The sequence below is a fragment of the Ornithorhynchus anatinus genome, chromosome X1 (genome assembly GCF_004115215.2).
Source record: "Ornithorhynchus anatinus isolate Pmale09 chromosome X1, mOrnAna1.pri.v4, whole genome shotgun sequence".
NCBI classification, from domain to species: domain Eukaryota; kingdom Metazoa; phylum Chordata; class Mammalia; order Monotremata; family Ornithorhynchidae; genus Ornithorhynchus; species Ornithorhynchus anatinus.
In genome coordinates this window covers 90,854,195-90,872,906 of record NC_041749.1, presented here as the reverse complement: position 1 = coordinate 90,872,906, position 18,712 = coordinate 90,854,195, and the positions used below count along the sequence as shown (strand labels likewise).

The 18,712-nt window shown below is 47.8% G+C and overlaps 1 protein-coding gene across 3 annotated transcripts in view; it reads right to left on the bottom strand.

Moving 5' to 3' along the window:
- The window catches only part of ARIH2 (ariadne RBR E3 ubiquitin protein ligase 2), a 72,527-nt gene extending 67,741 nt beyond the window's left edge, over window positions 1-4,786 (bottom strand). For 2 of the 3 annotated variants that reach the window (XM_029051604.1, XM_029051606.1), the window contains exon 1: window positions 4,698-4,786. The gene's annotated coding sequence lies outside the window, so the exon portion shown is untranslated. Of the gene's footprint in view, window positions 1-4,689 lie in introns of all 3 variants that reach the window. The other variant, XM_029051605.1, reaches the window with a different exon arrangement.
- Window positions 4,787-18,712: the final 13,926 nt, after the last annotated feature.

Here is an 18,712-nt window from a genome sequence, read left to right as displayed (position 1 = left end):
CCTTCCAAGCAGTAATGCAAAAGATCTCCCCACCTCCACCTGCATATTATCATGGCTCAGTGGAAAAGAGCCTGGGCTTTGGAGTCAGAGGTCATGAGTTCGACTCCCGGCTCTGCCACTTGTCAGCTGTGTAACTGTGGGCAAGTCACTTAACTTCTCAGTGCCTCAGTTCCCTCATCTGTAAAATGGGGATTAACTGTGAGCCTCACGTGGGACAACCTGATTACCCTGTATTTACCCCAGCGCTTAGAACAGTGCTCTGACATAGTAAGCGCTTAACAAATACCAACATTATTATTATTATTACTCCATCCCTTCACACTCTATCAAACCTCTTGCCCCCTCCTTTCTTCCCTCCCTGATCACCAATTTCAACCAGTGGTCTTATGGCTCCTTTCCCGCTGCTTTCAAACATGAATCCCCATGTATCCCCTAGCCTAAAAAAAAAAACCCTCCCTTGACCCCACTGCGCCTTCTGACTATTCCTTTCCACACCTGCTGTCTCCATTTGGGCAAGTCACTTAACTTCTCTGTTCTTCAGTTACCTCATCTGTAAAATGAGGATTAAAACTGTGAGCCCCATGTGGGACAACCTGATTACCTTCTACCGACCCCGGAGCTTAGAACAGTGCTTGGCACGTAGTAAGCGGTTAACAAATACCACAATTATTATCATCATTCTCTGAGCCTCATTTTTGACAGTTGGAAAATGGGGATCACTATCTGCTCTCCCTCCAACTTAGACTGTGAGTCCCAGGTGGGACAGGGACTATGTCCATCCTGATTGAGTTGTATCTACCCCAGCAATCAGAACGGTGCTTGACACAGTGAGCTTTTAACGAATACCGTAAATCGGGGTTTTTTTGGTTTTTTTTTTTTTTTACTATTTACAACTACTCCCCTAAAGAGCTCACTTGGTCCATGGCTTCAACTACCACCGGTACACGGCTAATGCCCAAATCGACCTCTCTTCTTCCCTGCAATCTTGTTTCCCTCCCCGCCTTCAGTACACCTCTACTTGGATGTTCCATTGATGACTAGAACTAAACATGACCAAAACAGAACGTCTCATCTTTCCACCTGGAAACCTCTCCTTCCAAATTTCCCATCACTGTTGACACCGCCATCCTCCTCCCTCAAGCCCACAACCTTGAAATGGATCCTCGACTCATCTCTCTTTCAACTCGCATATTCTGTCACCCAATCCAGTTGGTTCTACCTTCTCAACGTCTCTAGAACCTATCCCTACCGCCAGTATGCTGTTCTGAGCATCACTCGTCATATAATCACCTCAACTACTGCATCAGCTGCCTTGCTGACCTGCAGCTCTCCCCAGTCCATGCTTCGCTCTGCGGGACAGGTCATTTTTCTAAAAAACTCTTTCTGCCCTCACCTCCCCACGCCTCAGAAACCTCCAATAGTCCATCCACCTCTACATCCGGCACTCCGCACCACTAGCTTTAAGGCACTCCATCAGCTCTCTCCCTACCTATCCTCGCTCCTCTCCCACTACAATCCAGCCTGACTCCTCTAAGAGCAACCTATTCGCTGTGCCTCGATCTCATTTCTCACGCTGTTGACCCCTTGCTCACTCCCTGTCCCTTCCCTGGAATTCCCTCTCCCTTCATGGCTGGCAGATCACTACTCTCCCCATCTTCAAAGCCCTACTAAAATCATTTCTCCAGGAAGCTTTTTCTGACTAATCCCCCTCTCCCCAACCTATTCTCCCTCCCTTCTGGGTTCTTACCTCCAAAGCCCTTTGATGTTCACCCCACCTTCCCAGTATATAGCCTTATACTCAGTGGCTTCCCCTATCTGTAATTTATTTTAATGTCTGTCTTCCCCAGTAGACTGTAGTCTCCTTGAAGGAAGAGATCATGCCTATCGTATTCTCCCTCCAGTACTTAGTACAGTGCTCCGCACATAGTAAGCACTCAAAAAATACCATCGACTGAGAAATAAAGTATAAAAAGTAAACCCCTGCCATTATCTGAACCTGGAGGGAGGAGAGGGAGGAGGGGTGTGTGGGCGGGTGGGGGGTCAGCCATGTCAAATACTAGATTACATGTTGTTTTCTCTCCCAGTGTTTAAAGAAAAAAAGCACAATCTACCCACATCACTCTCATCTCAAAGATCTCGAATACTAAAATTCCTTTAATACCTTGGGGCTGAGAAGAAAGCAAAAATGCATACTAAGATGGTAATTTTTTGAGAAAAATGATCATTTACTTCTCAAATTGCATTTCAAGGAAAAATTAGCAGTAGGAGAGAAGAGTAAATGTGAATGATGCTTTCCTAAATTAGCATCCACTAGGCAGTAAAGAATTACTCATAGGCCTGAAAATCTGATTTATGTGATCAAGGCCATCTTCTCTAAGTAATGACCACATACCTGTGCACAAAAGCTAAGCTTCCCCAATTGTCAAACACTCTCCTCTCTGAGACATAGCCAGTGAGTTCTATAATGAGCAACGGGCCAGTTTCTGCTGGATTAAAACTTTGAGGAGAGTCAGAGGCAAGGAGTCCAAAACCACATTTGGAAAGGATACCAGTCACGCACAAAGAAAACTACTTATTTTTCTTCCCTTTTAATTATTCTCTGGTCCAAACTGGAAATTGTCTAATTCTATGTATCACATGCTACAAAAAATTATTTTTTTTTAATTCGCACAAAGTAGTAATCTTACATTTTGCTTTGAGCCTGCACAGAAAAGGGTTTAACCTACTCAAATGAGGTAACTGGGGAGCAGAGAACTATTCTCCCAAGCAAAGTAAACTAGTCCAGTTTAATGATACTTTGTATTTCCGGTGACTTATTTTCCCTGGCTTCCAAAGCCTTCGACAATATCATTCTAGCCTCCCAGAAGCCAGGTGTCACAGGCCTGGCAAGGTAGTTTTCTCCAGTTAAAATAAAGAAAACAAATTCATAATATTGATCGTCACAGCCACGATGCTCAGAACTCCAAAGATCCATTTCTGAGCTCCATTACTAGCCCAAATGTTGTCAAAATGTTAAAGGATCCAAACCAAAATAATGCCACCATAAATGTGTACTTTTATTTTTCCTAAGCACTTCCAATCATTTCGTTTTATCTTTACAACCTTGTCTGCTAGGGAGAAGCAAGTAAGTTTTAGTCCCCAAACTGAACCCCTGAGAGGTTCAATGGCTCGCCCACGGTAAAGCAAACAGATTTTGGGCCAGAGCCCGGGTTTTCTGATTCCCAGACCTGTGCTCTTTCCCCTCGATTTCACTGCCTCTCATAAAGACCTTTTAAAATTGCGGCACCCAGAGTGAATGACTTTTGAGGTAGATCGCAAATGGTTGATTAACCTCAGACATCCGAAACTTGGTAAGGAGTCTTCATAACTAACGTCCACTTCACAAAATATATCAAAGTCTCTAAGCCCAGTGTTGAATTTCAAACCTAAACCATCCCATCCGAACCACTTTCTCTCGCACTAAAACAGACTGGTTTTCCACGAAGAGATGGCCGAATCGAATCTTACTTTTGCGAAGGAAATTTACACCGATCTCGCTCCGTGCTATCTGGATAATGTCTCAACATATTTAGCTGAATGTTTCCCAGCTTATTTTGCTCATGTATCAGAACAAGTCTGTTCCACTCTGAGCAAACATTCATACTCAAACGCCTTTCAGTCATGAGTAACTGCCTGTTTCTAAACACAAACAATCCTACATCAGAAATGGCAAAAAATGAACCGAGAGGACGGTTGTAGCTCTTGTGGTTTTAAAATCTGCACGTCCCAGGGAGGTGTTAAAAAAAAAAAAGCTCCAAATTATTCCATAGGAAATCCTTTCACCTCACCAGGTACTGTAAACTCTGGGCTACTTTTCACTAACGTTTTATTGCGATCTCCCCTTTTTTGCATAACAGGGCTTGGAGACGTGTTCAAAAGTGGAATAGACACATTTATCACACGGTGGGGGACTTCTTACATCAACGGAATAAACGATCGAGCAAGGAAAGGCTGATTCAAGTCACCGTTTCGTAATTCTGATTTTCTGGGGAAAAAAAAAAAATCTTCGAAAGAACTGAATTTCCAGGAAAAGTCCCTCAGGACCGAGGGAAACGGGGCTTGAGCAACTGACAAGTCTCGGACCAATCTACTTCGAACCCTATTTCTATTCATCGATACGCGCGTTTCGTTTGGGCGGGGGGGGGGGGGTCTTGATCCAAAAAAAATAAGAAGCATCCTCAATCTCCCTCACACGTCCCGCGGACAGAGACCGGGGGGAAGGGAAACTTGGGGGGGGGGTGGAAAAGGAATAGGGGGGCCGGGAACTTTCCGGTCACGAAAGGTCTCGGGTTGAGATTCCCCGAGAGGGAGGAGTTCCGCGACCGGGAGAGATTGGAGTCGGAGCGCGTGGCGCAGGGAGGAGGAGGTTAACGGCTCTCCTCCCCACCAAGCCCGGCCCAAGTCAGCGGCTCCTCGCAAGGGGAAATCCGGGCCCTGCCGTGAGGAGAAAGTTTAAAGGGGGGGATCTGCGGAAGGGGGGAAACTGGGGGATTAAAGGGAGCAACGCTGGGGAGCGAGGGGAGGGAGGACCGGGGGGGGGGGATATCCCGACCCATTCCACCCCCCCCCCACAGCGGCGGCGGGCCCCGGGCCCCTTCCACCCGTCAGATGTAAACAAGGCCGCGGCCCCCGCGATCCGACGGCGCTTACCGACTTACCCCGGCCCGAAAGGAAGGCGGAGGGGGGGAGGGGGAAGGGAGACAGGGAAGGGGAGGGGACGAAGCGGCGGCACCGGGGCCAGGCTGCCCGACGAGCCCGACCTCCTTCCTCCACCTCAACGCCGCCGCCGCCGCCTGCGCCGGAAGAGCTCGCCCGGCGCCACGTCACTTCCGCCCAGCGCGCCGGGAGGGGGGACCGGGGACCGGGCACCGGGCTGGGGGGCCGCCAAAATTCCCCCGGGCTCCGTAGCCCCGTGGAGGGGAGCCCCCCTCCGGTGCTGGTGATTGGCTCTTTGGAATCGAGGTTTATTTCGAAAGAGCTATGATTGCACCACCACCCACCCACCCTGGCCCTCGTACTTAAAGTGCTCGTACACGCTGTTATGCTGATGATTAGAGTAATAATAATGGTGGTGTTTGTTAAGCGCTTACTCCGTGCCCAGCACCGTTCTGAGCGCTGGCGGGCTACAAGGTCATCAGGTGGTCCCACGTGGGGCTCACAGTCTTCATCCCCATTTTATAGACGAGGGACCTGAGGCCCAGAGAAGTCAAGTGACTGGCCCGGAGTCACCCAGCTGACAAGCGGCGGAGCCGGGTTGAGAACCCACGACCTCTGACTCCCAAGGCAGTGCTCTCGCCACTGAGCCACGCTGCTTTGCAGTCCAAACTCCCCTTCTAAACCGTAGGCCCGGTGAGGGGAGAGAACTTGTCCGCTAACTCCCGCTCCATCAGTCATACTCACTGGACGCCAACTGGGTGCGCAGCACAGTACTAAGCGCTTGGGAGAATGCGATGTAATAATAAGAATAGAGCACGGGCCTGGGAGTCAGAAGGTCACGGTTCTAATCCCAGCTCTGCCACTTGTCCGTCTGCTGGGTGACCTTGGGCAAGTCGCTTCACTTCTCTGGGCCTCTGTTCCCTTATCCGCAAAATGGCAAGTAAGACCATGAGCCCTGCGTGGGAGGGAGGCTGTGCTCAACCCGATCCGCTCGGACCTACCGCGACGCTTAGAAGAACGGTGCCTGGCGCGTGGTAAGTGCTTAACGAACACCATTACAATAATAATAAGCACTGGGGTGGATACAAGCAAACTGAGATGACCACAGTCCCATGTCCCACGTGGGGCTCACTCACAGTCTCAATCTCCATTTTACGGATGAGGTGACCGAGGCCCAGAGAAATGAAGTGACTTGCCCAAGGCCACACAGCAGACAAGTGGCAGAGCAGGGATGAGAACCCATGACCTTCTGAGTCCCAAGCCCGTGCTCTATCCGTTACGCCGTGCTGCTTTTTGAACAGAGTTAGTGCACACATTCCCTGCCCACCACAAGCTTACAGTCTACAGCTCTTGTGTTGTACTCTCCCAAGCGCTTAGTACAGTGCTCTGCACATAGTACATCCTCAATAAATACCACTGATCGATTGGTTAATTTGTTAAACGCTCACTAAATGTCAAGCACTGTTCTAAGCCCTGGGGTCGAAACAAGGTAATCTGGTTGGGCACAGTCCCTGTCCCACTTGAGGCTCACAGTCTAAGTAGATGACGACACACATTTAAAAACATGCTTGCCTACACCCTTTTAAATCGTTTGGGGCTTTCCTAAAGCCAAAATAATAATGATGATACCTGTTAAGCGCTTACTATATGTCAAGCATTGTTTTAAGCGCTGGGGTAGAAACAAGCTAATCAGGTTGGACACAGTCCCTGTCCCACATGGGGCTCACAGTCTTAATTCCCATTTTGCAGATGAGCTAACTGAGGCACAGAGACATTAAGCTACTCGCCCCAGGTCACACAGCAGACAAGTGGCAGAGCCAGGATTAGAACCCAGGTCCTTCTGACTCCCAGGCCCGGGCTCTAACCATTAGGCCACTCCACTTCTCAGAAACAGAGCGAGCTGTGTCTCTCTACTGAAACACCTCACACTACCAACTGAGGTTGCTCTCTGAAATCCATGCAGTCGTGCAAACCCGTACCACTGGGCAAAAATAGTCCAAACTTTGCGGTTCCTGATGATCACAACAAAAGGGAAACCTTACAAAAACTTATAGCCTGACACGCTGGTCAAGCTAAGAAACAAGGCAAAAGCGGTGGGATGCCTATGCCTGAAGAAATCTTGACTTGACTTGTGCGGACCACCATCAAACCAAGGACTTCTACTCATCATTGAAGAGGCTGTTTAGCTGTCTAATACACTATTGCAGTTCCATTGGTAGAGCAAAACGTTTAGTGGCTTTAGGCCAAGTGTAGCCCCAGGGTCAGTGGGTCAGAAGCGACTTAAAGCCAGGACTGTCTCGGGGATCCTCGCCAGTGCACCCCGAGATTGCCCCGCTAGTTTGCCGATCCTTCTTTAATGCCCAAAACAGAACTCCTCATCTTCCCTTCCAAATCCAGTGTGATCTAATAGGAAGAGCTTGGGTCTAAGAGTCAGGGGATCTGAGTTCTAATCCCAGCTCTGCTCCTTGCCTGCTGTGTGACCTTAGACAAGTCACCTACCTTCTCTGTGCCTCGATTTCCTCATCTGTAAAATGGAGATTCAATACCAGTTCTCTTTCCCCTTAGACTGTGAGTCCCATGTGGCCTATGTTGTAATCTACTCCAGTGCTTAGTGCCAGTGAGAAGCAGTGTGGCTCAGTGGAAAGAGCACGGGCTTCGGAGTCAGAGGTCGTGGGTTCTAACCCCGGCTCCGCCACTTGGCAGCTGTGTGACTTTGGGCAAGGCACTTCACTTCTCGGTGCCTCAGTTTCCTCATCTGTAAAATGGGGATTAAGGCTGTGAGCCCTATGTGGGACAACCTGATAACCTTGCATCTACCCCAGCGCTTAGAAAAGTGCTTGGCACAGAGTAAGCGCTTAACAAATACCATCATCATTAGTAGTAGTAGTAGTAGTAGTACAGTGCTTGGCTCATAGTAATTGTTTAACAAATAGTAGAATTATCATCATCATCATCTCTTCCACCTAACTTTCCCCTCACAGACGTAAAATCACCATCTTCCCCTCCTCTAAAGCCCATAACCTAAGCATTATCCTTGATTCCTCTCTCTCTCTTTCAAATCCCATATTCAGTCTGTTGCAAAATCTGTCTGTTCTTCCTCCATAACATTTCCAGAATCCACTTATTCCTTGCCATCCAAACAACCACACAGATCCGGGCACTTGGCAAATCTCAATTTGACTACTGCATTAACTCCTTGCTGATTTCCTTACTTCCAATCCCTCCCCTCTTCAGTCCATTCATTCATTCAATAGTATTTATTGAGCGCTTACTATGTGCAGAGCACTGTACTAAGCGCTTGGGATGAACAAGTCGGCAACAGATAGAGACGGTCCCTGCCGTTTGACGGGCTTACAGTCTAATCGGGGGAGACGGACAGACAAGAACAATGGCAATAAATAGAGTCAAGGGGAAGAACATCTCGTAAAAACAATCGCAACTAAATAGAATCAAGGCGATGTACAATTCATTAACAAAATAAATAGGGTAATGAAAATATATACAGTTGAGCGGACGAGTACAGTGCTGTGGGGATGGGAAGGGAGAGGTGGAGGAGCAGAGGGAAAAGGGGAAAATGAGGCTTTAGCTGCGGAGAGGTAAAGGGGGGATGGCAGAGGGAGTAGAGGGGGACGAGGAGCTCAGTCTGGGAACGCCTCTTGGAGGAGGTGATTTTTAAGTAGGGTTTTGAAGAGGGAAAGAGAATCGGTTTGGCGGAGGTGAGGAGGGAGGGCGTTCCAGGACCGCGGGAGGACGTGACCCGGGGTCGACGGCAGGATAGGCGAGACCGAGGGACGGTGAGGAGGTGGGCGGCAGAGGAGCGGAGCGTGCGGGGTGGGCGGTAGAAAGAGAGAAGGGAGGAGAGGTAGGAAGGGGCAAGGTGATGGAGAGCCTTGAAGCCTAGAGTGAGGAGTTTTTGTTTGGAGCGGAGGTCGATAGGCAACCACTGGAGTTGTTTAAGTCCGTACTTCACTCTGCCGACCATACTATTTTTCTAAAACATCATTCTTCACACATCTCCCAACTCCTCAAAAATCTCCATCCCTTTTCACATCAAGCAGAAATGCCTGACCGTTAACTTTAAAGGAACTCAATCAGTTCTCTCCCTCCTTATCCACTCTCTTCTTCCATTTTCCCCAGCTCGACTCTTTGTCCTCTAAAAAGAACATGCTCTCTGGGCCTCATTCTCATTTCTTCCACAATCTGTTGCTCATAGTAATGATAGTAATTATTATGGTATCTGTTAAGTGCTTACTATGTGTTAAGCACTGTTCTAAGCATTGAGGTAGAAACAAGATAATCAGGTCAGACATAGTCCTGTCCCAGAATGGGACTCTCAGTCTAAGTAGGGGAGAGAACAGGCATTGACTGTCCATTTTAGAGATGAGAAAAATGAGGCACAGAGAAATTAAGTGGCACGCCCAAGATCACAGAGCAGGCAACTGGCTGAGTCGGAATTAGAACACGGGTCCTCGGTCTCCCAGGCCCGTGATCTTTCCACTAGACTCCACTGCCCCGCCAAGGAGCCTGGAACTTCTCCCCCTTCACATCCAACAGACTCCTGCTCTCCCCAGCGTATCCCCCGCAACTGCCATTTTGGCACTTCCACACCACCTCAACGTACCCCCCGTGAAGAATTTATGTACACGTCTTTATACTCTATTGCTTTCAATCAATTAATGGTACTTATTGAGCACTTCGTGTGCAGAACACTGTACTAAGCACTTGGGAGAGTATAGTGCAATGGAGTTGGTAGCCATGATCCCTGGCTTCAAAGAGCTTACAGTCCAGAGCGGGGGACAGGCATTAAAAGAAATTACGGATAGAGGAAATGGCAGAGTGGAAGGAGGTGTACCTAAGTGCCGTGGGGCTGGAGGTGAATTAGCAAGGGCTTAAGGGGTATGGGTTCAGTGCAGAAGGGAGGGCAAAGTGGGAAATGAGGGCTTAGTTGGGAAAAGCCTCTTGGAGGAGATATGAGGAGACGGTGGGGAGGGCGAATGTCTTTGGGATATGAAGGGAGAGGGAGTTGCAGGCCGGAGGGAAGACACGGACAAAGGGTCGGTGATGAGGTAGACGAGATCGAGATACAGGGAGTAGGTTGGCATTAGAGGAGCAAACTGTGCAGGCTGGATTGTAGTGGGAGAGGAGCGAGGAAAAGTAGATGGAGAGAGCCGACAGAGTGCCTCCTTCCTATTCTGTAGTTCATTTTAGCGTCTGTCTCTCCTGCTACACAGTAAGCCCCTTGAGGGCAGGGATCGTGTCTATTAAGTCTACTGTCCATTTCCAAGTGCTTACTACAATGCTGTGCACACAATGGGTAATAATAATGATATTTGTTAAGTGCTTACTATGTGACAAGCACAGTACTAAGGACTGGGGTAGATACAAGCTCATCAGGTCCCAAATGGGGCTCATAGTCTAAGTAGAAGGGAGAAGGGGATTGAACCCCCACTTTGCAGATGAGGGAACTGAGGCACAGAGAAGCGAAGTGACTTGCCCAAGACCACACAGCAGGTAAGTGGTGGATGTGGGATTGAAACTCAGGTCCTCTGACTCCCAAGCCCGTGCTCTTTCCGCTAGGCCACGCTGCTTCTCTAGTGCTCGATAAATACTATTGACTGATTGGTTGCCACAATTCCATGACTCACTGATTCCTGGAAAGCAGGGGAAGCATCCAGAGTTCAGCTAGCTAGCCTTGTGCCTTATGCCTTCTCACTGCACCTCGTTCTCAACTCCTCTGCCTCCGACCCCTGGCTCACGCCCTTCCTCCTGCTTGGAACATCCCCCAACACACACACCCCTCTTTCACAGTCCTCCCTGCCTTCAAAATCCTTCTGGAATCTCATCTCCTCCACAAGGTCCTCCCCCCCACCCCAATTCATTTTTCTTCTCCCAAGAGAAATGAAATTTCTTCTATCATTACCTCAGCACTTTTGCCCTCACAACCTCTTGTCCACTTCTGTATACATCAATTTTCAAATTCGATTATTGAAGAGCTTCTTCCAATTTGAAAATTACTTTACGTTTGTTGCCCCCATTAGATTGTACAGTCCTACCTCTAGTTGACTCTCCCAAGTGCTTAGTTCAGTGCTCGGCACACAGTAGACATAAATCGACAAGTGTGTCGATTATATTTGAAGTATTAATCAAGGGAACTTGATTAATGTGTCACCATGTGAGCTTCTGTGAGCCTCTACACTGTGAGGGTCACAAGGTGCTGCAAGGTTGCGTGTTTTTGATCTGAGTTATTTTCATCAAATTTAAGTGGTGTTGACTAGTAATGCCCAATGTCTCGAAGGCTGCCAGGAAAAGCAGTATCGTGAAGAAATGCCCATTTGCTACTTACAGTGAAGCTTGGAGACAGGACTCTTTATTCCAACAGGACTATTGTAATTTTCCTATGGAAATCCTTACAATCATGTTTGTTCTCCAGGAGTTCTCACACTGAGCCTTCTGTGATTTCGATGCTCTCTTCCCAGACATTGGCTGCGTGGCCTAATGGATGGCTCAGTGGAAAGAGCACGGGCTTGGAAGTCAGAGGTTGTGGGTTCTAATCCCGGCTCCGGCACTTGTCAGCTGTGGGACTTTGGGCAAGTCACTTAACTTCTCTGTGCCTCAGTTCCCTCATCTGTAAAATGGGGATTAAGACTGTGAGCCCCACATGGGACAACCTGATCACCTTGTTTCTCTCCCAGGGCTTAGAACAGTGCTTGGCACATAATAAGCGCTTAACAAATGCCATTATTATTATTATTATCATAGAGCATGGGCCTGGGAGTCAGAAGGACCTGGGTTCTAATCCTGGCTTCACTTGTCTGCTGGGTGACCTTGAGCAAGTCCCTCAACTTCTCGGTGCCTCATACCTCATCTGTAAAATGGGGATCAAGACTGTGAGCCCATGTGGGACGTGGACCCGGTCCAACCTGACTAGTTGTATCTACTACACCAATGCTTAGTACAGTGCCTAGCACACAGTAAGCGCTTAACAAATATAATAAATAAATGTCAATGTGAGCTTGGAACGCATCGAGTGAAGGTCACGCCAGCACACACCACTAGGGAAGCAGCATGGCCTAGCAGAAAGAGCCTGGGCCTGGTAGTCAGAGGATCTGGGTTCTAATGCCAGCTCTGCCACGTGCCTACTGTGTGACCTTGAGCAAGATGCTTCACTTTTCTGTGCCTCAGGTTCCTCCTTTGTAAAATTGGGCTCTCAATCCCTGTCCTCCCTTCTACTTAGACTGTGAGCCCCATGTGGGACGGGGACTGTGTACCTTCTATCTACCCCCAGCGCTTGTACGGTGCTCGGCACACAGTAAGCACTTAACAAATACCATCGTTATGATCATTACTCCATGCATAGATATGATGATCTGGGTGCCCTTCAGGTCCCTCAGCCACACTGATTTACATAATCGATGAGGGGCCAGTGGTTAGATCATCTAAGATGCTTTTCTTTTCGCCTGGAAGGTGGAAGGTGAGAACTGCCAATTAGGTGATGACATCTGGTACAACTACAGAGTGAGACTAGAAAATATAACCCTTCTATATGCAACAGGTATACAGACTTTACGAAGTATAAAGTTAGCAACTCATGGTACGATTCTTAAAACCAGTGTTTGAAATCATCCGCAATCAACTTCTAAAAAGACTAAAGCCAATTTACACAGAAATGAATTCAAACTAAAGATTCCTGAATTTTGTGTATTTAGTATAGTAATGTTAAACTAAAGTCTACAGCCTCATAATAAATTCTATGTACACCTATGGTACAAGAATAGTCATTTTAATTATTTAGGGTAATACTGATCTCGGACAAGCAAATGTCTTGAAATACAGTTGCTATAACTATAGAATTTCAGCTAGGAGTCCCTTACTTTAGCTCTCGCCGATGGTAAATTTTTAGCTACTGAATAAAAAGGAAGCAAGTGGTCATTCTGTGAGAATCACTGTATTTGCAGATCAAGAAAATAATAATTAACAAATTGATACTGTTGTTTACTGCACATCAGTGTAGAACAAAAAAGAATGTGGCAATGAATATTCAGTCAGAGTACAACTTATTCCCTGGGAGAAATTAAAGGCTTCTGGAAAAATATTAACTATTCTAGACTGGTAAAGTCCTCTTTCACTAAGTAAGTACCCCAGGGTCCTAAATGACACCCTAGCGACTTGAAATAGTCATTGCTCTCCCCAGAGTAGTCACTTTATTCCCCACGGGACAATTTAGCTGTTTGGAAAGTAATTCAAAATTTTGGAAATCTAGAAGATGGCAAGCAGCATTCTACCTAACCAGGATAGAACACTGGATAAGTTTACTGAATTTAAAAACCTTCCGGGCAAGTGATAGTGGAAAATAGCCAATGTGGGCCTGAAATCAATTGCTAAAGAAATCACGTTCCAAAGCAAGGTAATAGCTCTTTTAGTGCCATGTTGATAGAAGAATTTCCTGGAATACTGCAGTAGGATACCGGCCAATAAAAATAAGTTCCAAGGGCAGGAATACACATGTTTAGTACAGTGCCTATTACTCAGTAGTTGCTCAGTAAATGGGAGAGTGAAATTTTGTTTCAATGGGAGATTCATTTTGTTAATGAAATGTACATCGCTTTGATTCTATTTAGTTGCCATTGTTTTTACGAGATGTTCTTCCCCTTGACTCTATTTATTGCCATTGTTCTTGTCTGTCTGTCTCCCCCGATTAGACTGTAAGCCCGTCAAACGGCAGGGACTGTCTCTATCTGTTGCCAACTTGTTCATTCCAAGCGCTTAGTACAGTGCTCTGCACATAGTAAGCGCTCAATAAATACTATTGAATGAATGAATGAATGAATGAAAGATGTTGACTCGTGAAAAAAGATGAAAAAATATATACCGTCAACACTGCAGCTTTGCCATATTCTCGAAACATAGTCAGAAACAGCCTGATAGCCTTACCGCCGTGCGGTGTCGATGATGGTATTTGTTAAGCGCTTACTATGCGTCAAGCGCTGTTCTAGGCGCCGGGGTAGATACCAGCTAATCACATTGGACAGAGTCCCTGTCCCACGTGGGGCTCTCCATCTAAATTGGAGGGAGGACAGGTATCGAAGGCCCATTTTACGGATGAGGAAACTGAGGCACAGAGAAGTAAAGAGACTTCCCCAAGGTCACAGCAGGCCACTGAGTCCCAGGCCTGTGCTCCTTCCGCTAGGCCATGCTGCTTCTCTAGATTATTGAACTTTAGATTATTGCACATTCCCTCTGACCATCCTGTTGCCTACTGGTTGTTGCAGGGGGTAGTAAGCTCTTCCGTTTATAGCATGCTGCTGTGGAAACTGCTCAGTCATTTATTTTTCATAGGAATTCTTTTTCCTTCTTCAGTAGTGTTTGCAACCCAGACCCCAACCGTTTCCTTTCCTCGTGGCACTTTGGAAAAGTCGGCATCTGTTCAGCCTTTTCAATTGGCATCCCCCCCAGTGGGAGGATAAGTAGAGATGTCGATTCTGCGGTCTCTTGCTGCCTTTATCCTGTTTTCAAAATGGCACTATAGTTCAAAAAACAACCCCCAAACCACCCCTTTTACTTATGGTGCTTGTGCCCTGAAGCTTAATTATCAAAAAATGAAAACAAAAAACTTTGGAACCAGGTCCTGAAGGAAAGAAAATATATTCTAGGGATGACCATCAACGATATTTACAGAGCACTTACTGTGTGCAGAGCACTCTACTAAGCGCTTGCCCGTGCCCATCGCCCTCATCAGTTGTTTCAGAGGTTCAACTCCCTCCTCAAACCCCATGATTCCTCACTTCCCCCATCTCTTGCCCCTAATGACCTGGCCTTGTACTTTATTGAGAAAATTGAAACCATCAGGCAGGATCTCCTTAAAATCTCCCCTGCTTCTCTCCAGTCCCTCTCTCCCTCCTCCTGCCCCTTCTTCAACTCTCCCATCTTTCCCAGCAGTATTTCAAGAGGTGGTCACCTGCCTTCTCTCAAAATCCACCCCCTCCACCTCTGCCTCCAACCCCATCCCTTCTATCTTATCAAAAAGCTTGCCTCCTCTCTTCTTCCCTCCCTGACTGCCATCTTCAACGGTTCCCTTTCCAATGGCTTCTTCCCCACTGCTTTCAAACATGCCATCCTAACAAAAACCCCCCTCCCTTGACCCCTCCAGTTATCGTCCCATCACCCTCCTCCCTTTCCCCTCCATATTTCTTTGAGTGAGTTGCCTACACCCGCTGCCTGTACTTCCTCTCCTCCGATTGTCTCCCTGACCCGCTCCAATCTGGCTTCCGTCTCCTTCACTCCACCGAATCTGCCCACTTGAAGGTCACCGATGATCTTCCTCTTTTTTTTTATTTTAAAGGTATTTGTTAAGCGCTTACTACATGCCAGACACTGTACTGAAGGCTGGGGTAGATATAAGCTAATCGGGTTGGACACAGTCCACATCCCACATGGGACTCACAGTCTTCATCCCCGTTTTACAGATGAGGGAAATGAGGCCCAGAGAAGCAAAGTGACTTGCCCAAGGTCACAAAGCAGACAAGTGGCAGAGCTGGGTTTAGAAGTCTGGTCCTTCTGACTCCCAGGCCCATGCTCTATCCACTAGGTCAGATTACTGTGTCAGCCTCCTCGCTGACCTCCCTGCCTCCGCCCTTTCCTCTCCACCCAAACGGCTACCTTACTGTTACGGGCTCTCGTTATATCCCGGCTAGACTACTTGTGTCAGCCTTCTCTCTGACCTCCCTTCCTCCTCTCTCGCCCCGCTCCGGTCTATTCTTCACTCCGCTGCCCGGCTCATCTTCCTGCAGAAACGATCTGGGCATGTCACTCCCCTTCTTAAACAACTCCAGTGGTTGCCTATCAACCTCCGCTCCAAACAAAAACTCCTCACTCTAGGCTTCAAGGCTCTACATCACCTTGCCCCTTCCTACCTCTCCTCCCTTCTCTCTTTCTACCGCCCACCCCGCACGCTCCGCTCCTCTGCCGCCCACCTCCTCGCCGTCCCTCGGTCTCGCCTATCCCGCCGTCGACCCCTGGGTCACGTCCTCCCGCGGTCCTGGAACGCCCTCCCTCCTCACCTCCGCCAAACTGATTCTCTTTCCCTCTTCAAAACCCTACTTAAAAATCACCTCCTCCAAGAGGCGTTCCCAGACTGAGCTCCTCTTCCCCCTCTACTCCCTCTGCCATCCCCCCTTTACCTCTCTGCAGCTAAAGCCTCATTTTCCCCTTTTCCCTCTGCTCCTCCACCTCTCCCTTCCCATCCCCACAGCACTGTACTCGTCCGCTCAACTGTATATATTTTCGTTACCCTATTTATTTTGTTAATGAATTGTACATCGCCTTGATTCTATTTAGTTGCCATCGGTTTTTACGAGATGTTCTTCCCCTTGACGCTGTTTAGTGCCATTGTTCTTGTCTGTCCGTCTCCCCCGATTAGACTGTAAGCCCGTCAAACGGCAGGGACCGTCTCTATCTGTTGCCGACTTGTTCATCCCAAGCGCTTAGTACAGTGCTCTGCACATAGTAAGCGCTCAATAAATACTATTGAATGAATGAATGAATGAATGAATGAATGTCTCTTCGCGCTCCAGTCCAAACGTAACTCTGCTGGCCGGGTCATTTTTCGACAAAACCTTTCAGTCGGTCCATGTTTCCCCACTCCTCAAGAACCTCCAGTGGTTGTCCAGCCACATATGCATCAAACAAAAACTCCTTACCATAGGCTTTAAGATCCTCCAGGTCTATGGGCAGGGAACGTGTCTGCTAATTCTGTTGTATTGTACTCTCCCAAGTGCTTAGTACAGTGCTCTGCCCGGAGTAAGTGCTCAGTAAATACGATGAATTGATTTAAAGCACTTTGCCCCCTCCTACCTTACCTCCTGAATTTCCTACTTTGACCCAGCCCATGCATTAGAGAAGCAGCGTGGCTCAAGAGAAGCAGCATGGCTCAGTGGAAAGGGCACGGGCTTGGGAGTCAGAGGTCATGGGTTTGAATCCCGGCTCTGCCACTTGTCAGCTGTGTGACTGTGGGCAAGTCACTTAACTGCCCGGTGCCTCAGTTACCTCATCTGTAAAATGGGATTAAGACTGTGAGCCTCACGTGGGACAACCTGATTACCCTTTATCTACCCCAGCGCTTAGTACAGTGCTCTGCACATAGTAAGCACTTAACAAATACCAACATTATTATTATTATTATTATTATTATTTCGCTCCTCTAATGCCAGCCTACTTGCCGTATCTTGATGTCGTCTATCTCGCTGCCTAACTCTCGCCCACTTCCTGCCTCTGACCCTCTTCATGTCCTATGCACGCTCACTCTCCCTACCTTCAAGGCCTAATTAAAAGCACATCTCCTCCTAGGGACCTTCCCTGTCTAAGCCCTTATTTCCTCTTCTGCCACTCCCTTCTGTGTCACCCTTGCACTTGGATCTGTACCCTTTATTCACCCCTCCCTCAGCCCCAAAGCACTTCCGTACAGATCTGCTATCGATTCCTCCCCCTTCACATCCCACAGCCCACCACTCTCCCCACCTCCAAAGCCCTCCTGAAATCACATTCCTTCCAAGACGCCTTTGCTGACTGAGTCCACATTTCCCTTATGTGCCCTCCCCTCTGCGTAGCCTACGCGCTTGGCTCTGTACTCCTTAAACACTTGATATCCGCCCCACCTTCAGTCTCATATTCCTACACTCTGCCCTCTCCCCTATCTGTACTTTATCGATCAATCATTTTATCCTCACACTCTGCCATTTCCCCTTTCTGTAATTTATTTTGCTGCCTGGCTCAATTGTAACCCACGACCTCTGACCCCCAAGCCCGAGCTCTTTCCACTAAGCCACCTGCTTCTCAAAATTATCCACTAGGCCATCTTTGTGTCCCCCACCATCCTTTCATTCATGGACGTGGGTTCTGATCCCAGCTCCACCACTTGTCTGCCGTGTGACCTTGGGCAAGCCACAAGAGCACGGGTTTGGAAGTCAAAGGTCATGGGTTCTAATTCCGGCTCCGCCACTTCTCAGCTGTGTGACTTTGGGCAAGTCACTTCATTTCTCTGGGCCTCAGTTATCTCATCTGTAAAATGGGGATTATGACTGTGAGCCCCACGTGGGACAACCTGATTACCTTGTATCTCCGCCAGTGCTTGGAACAGCTCTTGGCACATAGTAAGCGCTTAAATACCATCATCATCATTATTATTATTCACTTCTCTGTGCCTCAGTTTCCTCATCTGTATAATGGTGATTAAGACTGTGAGCCCCACGTGGGACAACCTGATTACCTTGGATCTACCCCAGCGCTTGGAACAGTGCTTGGCACACAGTAAATGCTTAACAAATACCATTATTATTATTATTACTTTCCCAAGTGCTCAGTATAGTGCACGCCACACAGTATGCATTGGCTGAATACCACTGACTGATTCTCTTGCCAATATCATTGTGACGATGACAGGGAGCAATAATAATAATGATGGCATTTGTTAAGCACTTACTATGTGCAAAGCACTGTTCTCAGCACTGGGGTAGATCCAAGGAAATCATGGAGTCCCAAGTAGGCTCACAGACTTCATCCCCATTTTACAGATGAGGGAACTGAGGCCCAGAGAAGTTAACTGACTTGCCCAAAGTCACATAGCTGACAAGTGGCGGAAGCGGGATTAGAACCCATGACCTCTGCCTCCCAAGCCCGGGCTCTTTCCACTGAGCCACGCTGTAGAGTCCTAGGTTTATATTGAGAGAGAGGGCCCTAAACGCATGGCAAGACTCCTTTCCCCTAATGCCGGGGTCATCACTGTACCTAATGGTGGCTGAGAAATTTATCTGGTCAGAAATCCAGAAACTAGGAGGACTGTGGCCTAATGGATAAAGCGCCGGCCTGCGAGGCAGGAGGATCCACGTTCCTATCCTAGCTCTGCCACTTGTTTGTTCTATGATCTTGGGCAGGTCCATTAACTTATCTGTGCCTCACTTACTCCAGCTTTTAGTACACAGTAAGTGCTTCACAAATTCCTTAAAAAAAAACCCCACACACAAAA